Consider the following 10,456-nt stretch of genomic DNA (forward strand, 5'->3'; position numbering starts at 1 on the left):
ACTGTGAAACCTAAGGGGTTAATCCTTCTCATTGTGTAAAAAGGCTGTTTGATCCTGTCTTCTCTGATTCTCCCCTCCTTCTACTGTACCCAAGAATCTGCTGATTGTACAGAGCCTTAGGAGGCACTCTGCACATGCTCAGTTTGATGTCTATTGCTAGAGAATTTTTTTTTCTTTGGGAAGGTGCATGTAATGAGCACAGGGCCAATCAGCGCTGTCCCAACAGAGGGTCAGGGGTTATGCAGCCTCATAGGACAGTCGGAGCAAAATGAAAACTCCTCCTACAAGCTTTAACCAGTGCTAAGCTGGACACTGACAGAGGTCACAAGACTGCAATATACTGCTGATGTGAAAAGGTATTTATCAGTTTATATTTACTAAAATAATTGCATTTCCATGTTCTGTGTACTGTGTGAGACCAGATATAGTGAATGCAGGGTCCGGGGAGAGCGGATATAGTGAATGCGGGGTCCGGGGAGAGCGGATATAGTGAATGCGGGGTCTGGGGAGAGCGGATATAGTGAATGCGGGGTCCGGGGAGAGCGGATATAGTGAATGCAGGGTCCGGGGAGACCGGATATAGTGAATGCAGGGTCTGGGGAGAGCAGATATAGTGAATGCGGGGTCCGGGGAGAGCAGATATAGTGAATGTTGTGTCCGGGGAGAGCGGATATAGTGAATGCGGGTCCGGGGAGAGAGGATATAGTGAATGCGGGGTCCGGGGAGAGCGGATATAGTGAATGCGGGGTCTGGGGAGAGCGGATGTAGTGAATGCGGGGTCCGGGGAGAGCGGATGTAGTGAATGCGGGGTCCGGGGAGAGCGGATATAGTGAATGCAGGGTCCGGGGAGAGCGGATATAGTGAATGCGGGGTCCGGGGAGAGCAGATATAGTGAATGTGGGGTCCGGGGAGATCGGATATAGTGAATGCGGTGTCCGGGGAGAGCGGATATAGTGAATGTGGGGTCTGGGGAGAGAGGATATAGTGAATGCGGTGTCCGGGGAGAGCGGATATAGTGAATGCGGGGTCCGGGGAGAGAGGATATAGTGAATGCGGGGTCCGGGGAGAGCGGATATAGTGAATGCGGGGTCCGGGGAGAGCGGATGTAGTGAATGCGGGGTCCGGGGAGAGCGGATGTAGTGAATGCTGGGTCCGGGGAGAGCGGATATAGTGAATGCGGGGTCCGGGGAGAGCGGATACAGTGAATGCGGGGTCCGGGGAGAGCGGATACAGTGAATGCGGGGTCCGGGGAGAGCGGATGTAGTGAATGCGGGGTCCGGGGAGAGCGGATGTAGTGAATGCGGGGTCCGGGGAGAGCGGATATAGTGAATGCAGGGTCCGGGGAGAGCGGATATAGTGAATGCGGGGTCCGGGGAGAGCGGATATAGTGAATGCGGGGTCCGGGGAGAGCGGATATAGTGAATGCGGGGTCTGGGGAGAGCGGATATAGGGAATGCGGGGTCCGGGGAGAGCGGATATAATGAATGCGGGGTCCGGGGAGAGCGGATATAGTGAATGCGGGGTCCGGGGAGAGTGGATATAGTGAATGCGGGGTCCGGGGAGAGCGGATATAGTGAATGAGGGGTCCGGGGAGAGCGGATATAGTGAATGTGGAGTGCGGGGAGAGCGGATATAGTGAATGCGGGGTCCGGGGAGAGCGGATATAGTGAATGCGGGGTCATGGGAGAGCGGATATAGTGAATGCGGGGTCCGGGGAGAGCGGATATAGTGAATGCGGGGTCCGGGGAGAGCGGATATAGTGAATGCGGGGTCCGGGGAGAGCGGATATAGTGAATGCGGGGTCCGGGGAGAGCGGATATAGTGAATGCGGGGTCTGGGGAGAGCGGATATAGTGAATGCGGGGTCTGGGGAGAGCGGGTATAGTGAATGTGGGGCCCGGGGAGAGAGGATATAGTGAATGTGGGGCCCGGGGAGAGCGGATATAGTGAATGCGGGGTGCGGGGAGAGCGGATATAGTGAATGCAGAGTCCGGGGTTTATACTGACAAAGCTAGGCCCGTAGCAGAAGTGTAAACGTCACTCCATATGGGGTATATTTATTACTATCAAAGACTCAGCTGAAGCAGATAAAATTAGTAATTGAACAGATAAAACAGGACACATTGAATGGTATATTAACCACTTGCCCTCGGGAAGATTTACCCCCCTTCCTGAACTGGCCATTTTTAGCTATTCATCATTGCGCAGCTGTAACTCACAATTGCGCGGTCATGCAACACTGTACCCAAATGGAATTTATAGAATTTTTTTTCTTTCTTTTAGTGGTATTTGATGACAACTGTTTTTTTTTTTTCGCTATATAAACAAAAAAAAGGCCAACATTTTTGACAAAAATAAACAATATTGTTTACTCTCTGCTGTCAAACATATCTAATTAAAAAAAAAAAAATCAAATCTCTTCATGAATTTTGGCCAACCTGTATTCTGCTATGTCTTTGTTAAAAAAATCCCAATATGTGCATATTAATTAGTTTTTGTGAAAGTCGTAGTGTTCACAAACTATGGGATATATACTGGGATTTGTTTTTTTTAATAATAGTAATGGCAGCAATCAGCGACTTATACAGTAACAGGACTGAGATAGTGCGGTGGGAAATTTGACACTAACTGATGCTGGGGGGAGCTGACTAACTGGCATTTTTACAGTGATCAATGCTGATAATACACACTGCGACTGTACTAATGACACTGGGCAGGAAGGCGTTAACATCTGGGGTAATCAAGGGGTTAATTGTTAAAAGTGTTAACTGAGTGCTGCTTTTACTGGGGATCTAGTCTTAGTCCATAGGGTTCAATATTGAGTTGGCCCCGCCCTTCCCACACACATGACCTTTAATGGCCCCCCAGTCTTAGTCCGTAGGGTTCAATATTGAGTTGGCCCCGCCCTTTCCACACACATGAACTTTAATGGCCCCCCAGTCTTAGTCGGTAGGGTTCAATATTGAGTTGGCCCCGCCCTTTCCACACACATGAACTTTAATGGCCCCCCAGTCTTAGTCTGTAGGGTTCAATACTGAGTTGGCCCCGCCCTTTCCACACACATGACCTTTAATGGCCCCCCAGTCTTAGTCCATAGGGTTCAATACTGAGTTGGCCCCGCCCTTTGCAGCTATAACAGCTTCAACTATTCTGGGAAGGCCGTCCACAAGGTTTAGGAGGGTGTCTATGGGAAGGTTGGACCATTCTTCCAGAAGCACATTTGTCAGGTCAGGCACTGATGTCGGGGGAGGAGGCCTGGCTCGCAGTCTCCGCTCTAATTCATCCCAAAGGTGTTCTATGGGGTTGAGGTCAGGACTCTGTGCAGGACAGTCAAGTTCCTCCACCCCAAACTGGCTCCTCCATGTCTTTATGGACCTTGCTTTGTGCACTGGTGGGCAGTCATGTTGGAACAGGAAGGGGCCATCCCCAAACTCTTCCCACAAAGTTGGGAGAATGAAATTGTCCAAAATGTCTTGGTATGCTGACGCCTTATAAGTTCCCTCCACTGGAACTAGGGGGCCAAGCCCAACCCCTGAAACACAATCCCACACCGTAATCCCCCCCTCCACCAAACTTTACACTTGGCACAATGCAGTCAGGCAAGTATTGTTCTCCTGGCAACCTAGACATGTCTAACGGATTTCCAGACAGAGAAGTGTGATTGGTCACTCCAGAGAACACGTCTCCTCTGCTCTAGACACCAGTGGCGGCATGCTTTACACCACGGCATGCGACGCTTTGCATTGCACTTGGTGATGGAAGGCTTGGATGCAGCTGCTCGCCCATGGAAACCCATTCCATGAAGCTCTCTACGCAGAAGTTTGGAGGTCTTTAGCTATTGACTCTGCAGACAGTTGGCGACTTCTGCGCACTGTGCGCTTCAGCATGCGCTGACCCCGACCTGTCATGTGACGTGGCCTACCACTTGGTGGCTGAGTTGCTGTTGTTCCCAGTTGCTTCCACCTTGTTATAATCCCACTATATTTAGTAGCCAGGAAATGTCACGGATGGATTTATTGCACAGGTGGCCACCTATCACAGGACCACGCTTGGAGTCACTGAGCTCCTGAGAGCGACCCATTCTTTCACCAATGTTTGTAGAAGTAGTCTGCATGCCTAGGGGATGATTATTTTATACAGCTGTGGCCATGGAGGGTATTGGATCATCTGAATCACATGATTTGGAGGGCGGGGACAATCATTTTGGCAATATAGTGTCTGTAATATTCTTTGAATGATTCTAGAAGGGTATCTATTCTACATGATAACACACAAACATTCATGACTTACCTGACTCCATCACAGGTTCTTTAGTTCTCCTTGTTGCCCAGTTGGGATTCTGTATGATCAGTTGTTGCTATTGCCCAGCAGTATTCTATATGATCAGCTCTCCTCATTCCTCAGTAAGATTCTCTATGATTGGTTGTCCTCTGTGCTCAGTAATATTCTGGATGATCAGCTCTCCTCATTCCTCAGTAAGATTCTCTATGATTGGTTGTCCTCGGTGCTCAGTAATATTCTGGATGATCAACTCTCCTCATTCCCCAGTAGGATGCTTTATGATTGGTTGTCCTCGGTGCTCAGCAATATTCTGGATGATCAGCTCTCCTCATTCCCCAGTAGGATTCTCTATGATTGGTTGTCCTCGGTGCTCAGCAATATTCTGGATGATCAGTTCTCCTCGTTCTCCAGTAGGATTCTCTATGATTGGTTGTCCTCGGTGCTCAGTAATATTCTGGATGATCAGCTCTCCTCATTCCCCAGTAGGATTCTCTATGATTGGTTGTCCTCGGTGCTCAGCAATATTCTGGATGATCAGTTCTCCTCATTTCCAGTAGGATTCTCTATGATTGGTTGTCCTCGGTGCTCAGTAATATTCTGGATGATCAGTTCTCCTCGTTCTCCAGTAGGATTCTCTATGATTGGTTGTCCTCGGTGCTCAGTAATATTCTGGATGATCAGCTCTCCTCATTCCCCAGTAGGATGCTTTATGATTGGTTGTCCTCGGTGCTCAGTAATATTCTGGATGATCAGCTCTCCTCATTCCCCAGTAGGATTCTCTATGATTGGTTGTCCTCGGTGCTCAGCAATATTCTGGATGATCAGCTCTCCTCATTCCCCAGTAGGATTCTCTATGATTGGTTGTCCTCGGTGCTCAGCAATATTCTGGATGATCAGTTCTCCTCGTTCTCCAGTAGGATTCTCTATGATTGGTTGTCCTCGGTGCTCAGTAATATTCTGGATGATCAGCTCTCCTCATTCCCCAGTAGGATTCTCTATGATTGGTTGTCCTCGGTGCTCAGCAATATTCTGGATGATCAGTTCTCCTCATTTCCAGTAGGATTCTCTATGATTGGTTGTCCTCGGTGCTCAGTAATATTCTGGATGATCAGTTCTCCTCGTTCTCCAGTAGGATTCTCTATGATTGGTTGTCCTCGGTGCTCAGTAATATTCTGGATGATCAGCTCTCCTCATTCCCCAGTAGGATGCTTTATGATTGGTTGTCCTCGGTGCTCAGTAATATTCTGGATGATCAGTTCTCCTTGTTCTCCAGTAGGATTCTCTATGATTGGTTGTCCTCGGTGCTCAGTAATATTCTGGATGATCAGCTCTCCTCGTTCCCCAGTAGGATTCTGTATAATCCGAGTTTCCAGGATTGTAGACGGCTGCTGCACTTAATACCTAAATAGATGATTCTGGTAAATGTTCAGGAAATTATATTTCCAAGAAAGAGGAAGTCTGTGTACTTCACTAATTATTACTACGGCAACATTCACATTCTTCACAGTGACTGTACTCAGAAATAGGGACTTGCACAACATTCTGGTAACCTTAGTTTCACAATGGCTTGTTATCTCTGGAAACATTTAGGTGAAGTTGTCCTCTAACAATAAAGTAGAAAAGAAAAAAAAGAAACAAATGTAAAGCTGATCACAATGAACAGGAAACTTTAAATAAATTCAGGCACTCCATGTTGCTTAAATGCTATGGGCATGCAGTTCATATCCCGCCATTGGCAGCTGTACGTTGCGTTCTCCTCATTACCCAGTACCCCCAGTTTCTCTGCAAGAAGCCTTTGTACTTTTTTGTCCTATGAGATTCAGTATAATTAGTTCTCCTGGTTGCCCTGGTGGGATTCTATATTATTAGTTCTCCTTGTTGCCCAGTAGGATTAGGTATGATCACGTCTTTTTTCTTAATAGTATCATGTATGATCAGTTTTCCTCGTTGCACACTGTTATTCTGATAATATATTCTCTTTTTCTGCCCAGTTGGATTTTGTATGCGTTCTTCTTGCTGCCCAATAGGATTCTGTGGATTGAGTTCCCTTGTTTGTGCACTTGGGATTCCGTACTATGAGTTCCCCTTATTGCTAAGTTGGGATTCTGTATGATCAGTTCACCTCACTGCCCAACAGGATTCTGTATGATCAGGGGCGGACTGACAACTCAAGGGGCCCCCGGGCAATAGAGGATCATGGGGTCCCTGTGTCCTTGCCCAAACTCAAAAAAGCCTATGAAAAAGGTACCAGGGGCATCTCATGGGGCCCCCTACTGACCCCAGGCCCTCGGGCAGTGCCCGAGTTTCCAAATGGTCAGTCCGCCCCTGTGTATGATTAGTTCTCATCATGCCCAATTGGGATTCTGTACAATGAGTTCTTCTTCATGCTCAATGGGATTCTGTACAATAAGCTCTCCTCACTGCCCAATAGGACTCTGTATGATGGGTTCTCCTCATTGCCCAGCTGGAATTCTGTACAATTAGTTCTCCTCATTGCCCAGCTGGAATTCTGTACAATTAGTTCTCCTCATTGTCCAGATGGGATTCTGTATGATGGGTTCTCCTCACTTCCCAATAGGGATTCTGTATGATGAGTTCTCTTCATTGCCCATTTGGGAGTTTGTATGATCCATTCACCTCACTGCCCAAAAGATTTCTTTATGATGAGTTCTCCTCCATGCTCATTGAGATTTTGTAAGATAAGCTCACCTCACTGCCCAATAGGATTCTGTATGATGAGTTCTCCTCACTGCCCAACTGGAATTCTGTACAATTAGTTCTCGTCATTGCCCAGTTGGAATTCTGTACTGTGAGTTCTCCTCATTGTCCAGATGGGATTTTGTGTGATGAGTTCTCCTCATTGTCCACATATGACTCTGTATGATCAGTTCTCCTCACTTCCCAATAGGGATTCTGTATGATAAGCTCTCCTCACTGCCCAATAGGATTCTGTATGATGAGTTATCCTCCATTCTCAGTGGGATTTTGTACGATAAGCTCACCTCACTGCCCAATAGGACTCTGTATGATGAGTTCTCCTCATTGCCCAACTGGAATTCTGTACAATTAGTTCTCCTCATTGCCCAACTGGAATTCTGTACAATTAGTTCTCCTCATTGTCCAATTGGAATTCTGTACTGTGAGTTCTCCTCATTGTCCAGTTGGATTATGTATGATTAGTTCTCCTTGCTGCCCATTTGGGATTTTGTATGATGAGTTCTCCTCATTACCCAGCTGATATTTTGTATGATGACTTCTCCTCATTGCCCTCTTAGGATTATTTACAATGAGTCTTCCTTTTGCCCCATGGGATTGTGTATGACCCACATCCTCTTGTTGCCCAGTAGCCCTTTTCATTTCCCAGTGAATGTGTGTTTGATTGATTCTCCTCATTGACCAGTAGCATTCTCTTCGATGAGTTCTCCTCATTCCCAAGTGGCATTCTATGTGATCAATTCTCCTTGTTGTTCACTAGGATTCTAAATAATCTGAGATTCCCGATATTGTATATATGGCTGCTGCACTTACTGCCTAAAAGAGAGATTCTGTAAACATTTCAGGAAATGAAATTACCAAATAGAAGAGGGAGTCTGTGCAATTCATGATTATTATTATTACAGCACACGTGTCCCTTCCCCCGACTTCTCTGTTAATATCAACGGCTCAACCATCAACCCGTCCCCACATGCCAGGGTGCTAGGTGTAGTCCTGGACTCTGAACTATCTTTTCAGCCCCACATCCAATTGCTGTCCAAAGCTTGCCACCTCAACCTCCGCAACATCTCCAAGATACGTTCCTTCCTAACCAATGACACCGCAAAGCTTCCAACTCACTCCCTGGATAATCTCCCACCTCAAATACTGCTACTCCCTCCTCACTGGCTTACCTTTACATAGGCCACCCCCCCTCCAGTCCTTCATGGATACTGCTGCCGGACTCATCCACCTTACAAACCGTTCAGTATCCTCCACCCCTCTCTGCCAATCCCTCCACTTGCCTCCATTCAGTGTCCTCTCTGCCAATCCCTCCACTGGCCTCCATTCAGTGTCCACCACCCCTCTCTGCCAATCCTTCCACTTGCATGCATTCAGTGTTCTCCACCCCCTCTGCCAATCCTTTCACTGGCCTCCACTCAACGTCTTCCAACCCTCTCTGCCAATCCCTCCACTGGCCTCCATTCAGTGTCCTCCACCCCTCTCTGCCAATCCCTCCACTGACCTCCATTCAGTGTCCTCCACCCCTCTCTGCCAATCCCTCCACTGGCCTCCACTCCGTGTCCTCCACCCCTCTCTGCCAATCCCTCCACTGGCCTCCACTCCGTGTCCTCCACCCCTCTCTGCCAATCCCTCCACTGTCCTCCACTCAGTGCCCTCCACCCCTCTCTGTCAATCCCTCCACTGGCCTCCACTCAGTGCCCTCCACCCCTCTCTGCCAATCCTTCCACTGACCTCCATTCAGTGTGCCCTCCACCCCTCTCTGCCAATCCCTCCACTGGCCTCCACTCAGTGTCCTCCACCCCTCTCTGCCAATCCTTCCACTGGCCTCCATTCAGTGTCCTCCACCCCTCTCTGTCAATCCTTCCACTGGCCTCCATTCAGTGTCCTCCACCCCTCTCTGTCAATCCCTCCACTGGCCTCCACTCAGTGTCCTCCACCCCTCTCTGTCAATCCTTCCACTGGCTCCCGCTCACCCAATTAATAAAATTCAAGATATTTACAACTTACAAAGCCATCTACAACTCTGCCCCCAGCTACATCACCAACTTGCTCTCAAAATACCAACCAGTTCTGTCTCTTCATTCCTCATAGGACCTCCTGCTCTTTAGCTCCCTTGTCACCTCCTCCCATGCTCGCCTCCAGGTATTCTCCAGAGCTGCTCCCATCCTCTGGAACTCCCTTCCCCAATGTGTCCGACTACTTCCATCTCTGTCCACTTTTAGACGACCCCTGAAAACTCACCTCTTCAGAGAGGTCTATCCTGCCAGAACCTAACAAATGTACGTGTACATTGTCCATCAGCCCCTCCCCCGCAGTTATTATCTGTGTCTCACGCCCCTCCCTCATAGATTGTAAGCTCTAAGGACAGGGCCCTCTAATATACAAAACATAAATATCCTTCCCAGTGACTCACAAATAGTATAGTGGGCCAAACTCTGTTCAGTTTTATTTCACAACGATGTTTACGTCTGACAACATTTCAGTGAAGTTCCTCTCTAATGTCAGAGTAGGAAAGAAAAAAATATAAGAAATTTAAAGTAGACATTAGTGGTACCTGTTCGTGCGTGCATCAGATTTCAGCCCGGGTCAGCACACATCAACTACACTGAGCATGTTCTGCAGACAGGTGAATTGACAAATTGAATAGAATAGAAAGGACTAGAACAGATATACAAGAATAAAAAAAGAAACAAAGAAAATAGAATAGAATTGACTACACTGAGCATGTTCTGCAGACGGGAGGTTCGGTTCGTTCCGAATCGAAATCCTGATGAACATTTTGGTTATTGGGATGTAGTTGAATTTCCCAATTACAACAGTGATGAGTTTAAATGGACCTGAGATAACACAACAAAATGTAGTCCGAAATAGCGAACAACTCGAATTGAATTTGAAAGTGAAATTGAATTCAACAACAAATTTGAAATGTAAATGTGACGGGAGTCACTTTGGGTGGGGGGCTCATGGAGCACAGCACACTTTGCAGAGGTGGGGAGACCCCTGGCTCAGCTCCCCATATCCCTCTTATGTCTCTTAGGGGCTCAGGGTGACTGATGGACGCTGAGAATGAGGTTGGAATGACTTCAGATGTGACAGTAATATTTATCAGCCATATGAAGACTATTCCTGAATGTTGATTCTGAACTAGACATGTGAATTGAAGGAGCTGATCACGCCGGGCTCTCCTCTACTCCACTGTAGGAGCCGGATCGTCTGCTCTGTAGTGAGATCCTAATTCATCCAACCATTGTCTAGGTGTGATTCCCATTCACCTTTTGTTTGGGTCCCCCAGCTAGCTGACCTAATGAACTTACTGTGTAGAGTGTTCAGTCTATTCCTGTATATAGCTGTGTTTGCGTATGATCATGTGATCGGTCTCAGTGTGTATTGTATGATCATGTGATCGGTCTCAGTGTGTATTGTACGATCGTGTGATCGGTCTCAGTGTGTATTGTACG

The 10,456-nt window shown here is 47.5% G+C and overlaps 1 long non-coding RNA gene across 1 annotated transcript in view; it reads right to left on the reverse strand.

Moving 5' to 3' along the window:
- Window positions 1-5,671, reverse strand: part of LOC149462955 (uncharacterized) — a 35,161-nt gene extending 29,490 nt beyond the window's left edge. The window contains exon 1 of the long non-coding RNA XR_016312548.1: window positions 4,290-5,671. This is a non-coding gene — a long non-coding RNA (uncharacterized LOC149462955). The remainder of the gene's footprint in view (window positions 1-4,289) is intronic.
- Between the last annotated feature and the right edge of the window lie 4,785 nt (window positions 5,672-10,456).

Source organism: Staurois parvus, unplaced genomic scaffold (assembly GCF_062004578.1).
Source record: "Staurois parvus isolate SC_StPar_1 unplaced genomic scaffold, SC_StPar_1.0 ptg000164l, whole genome shotgun sequence".
Taxonomy (NCBI): Eukaryota; Metazoa; Chordata; class Amphibia; order Anura; family Ranidae; genus Staurois; species Staurois parvus.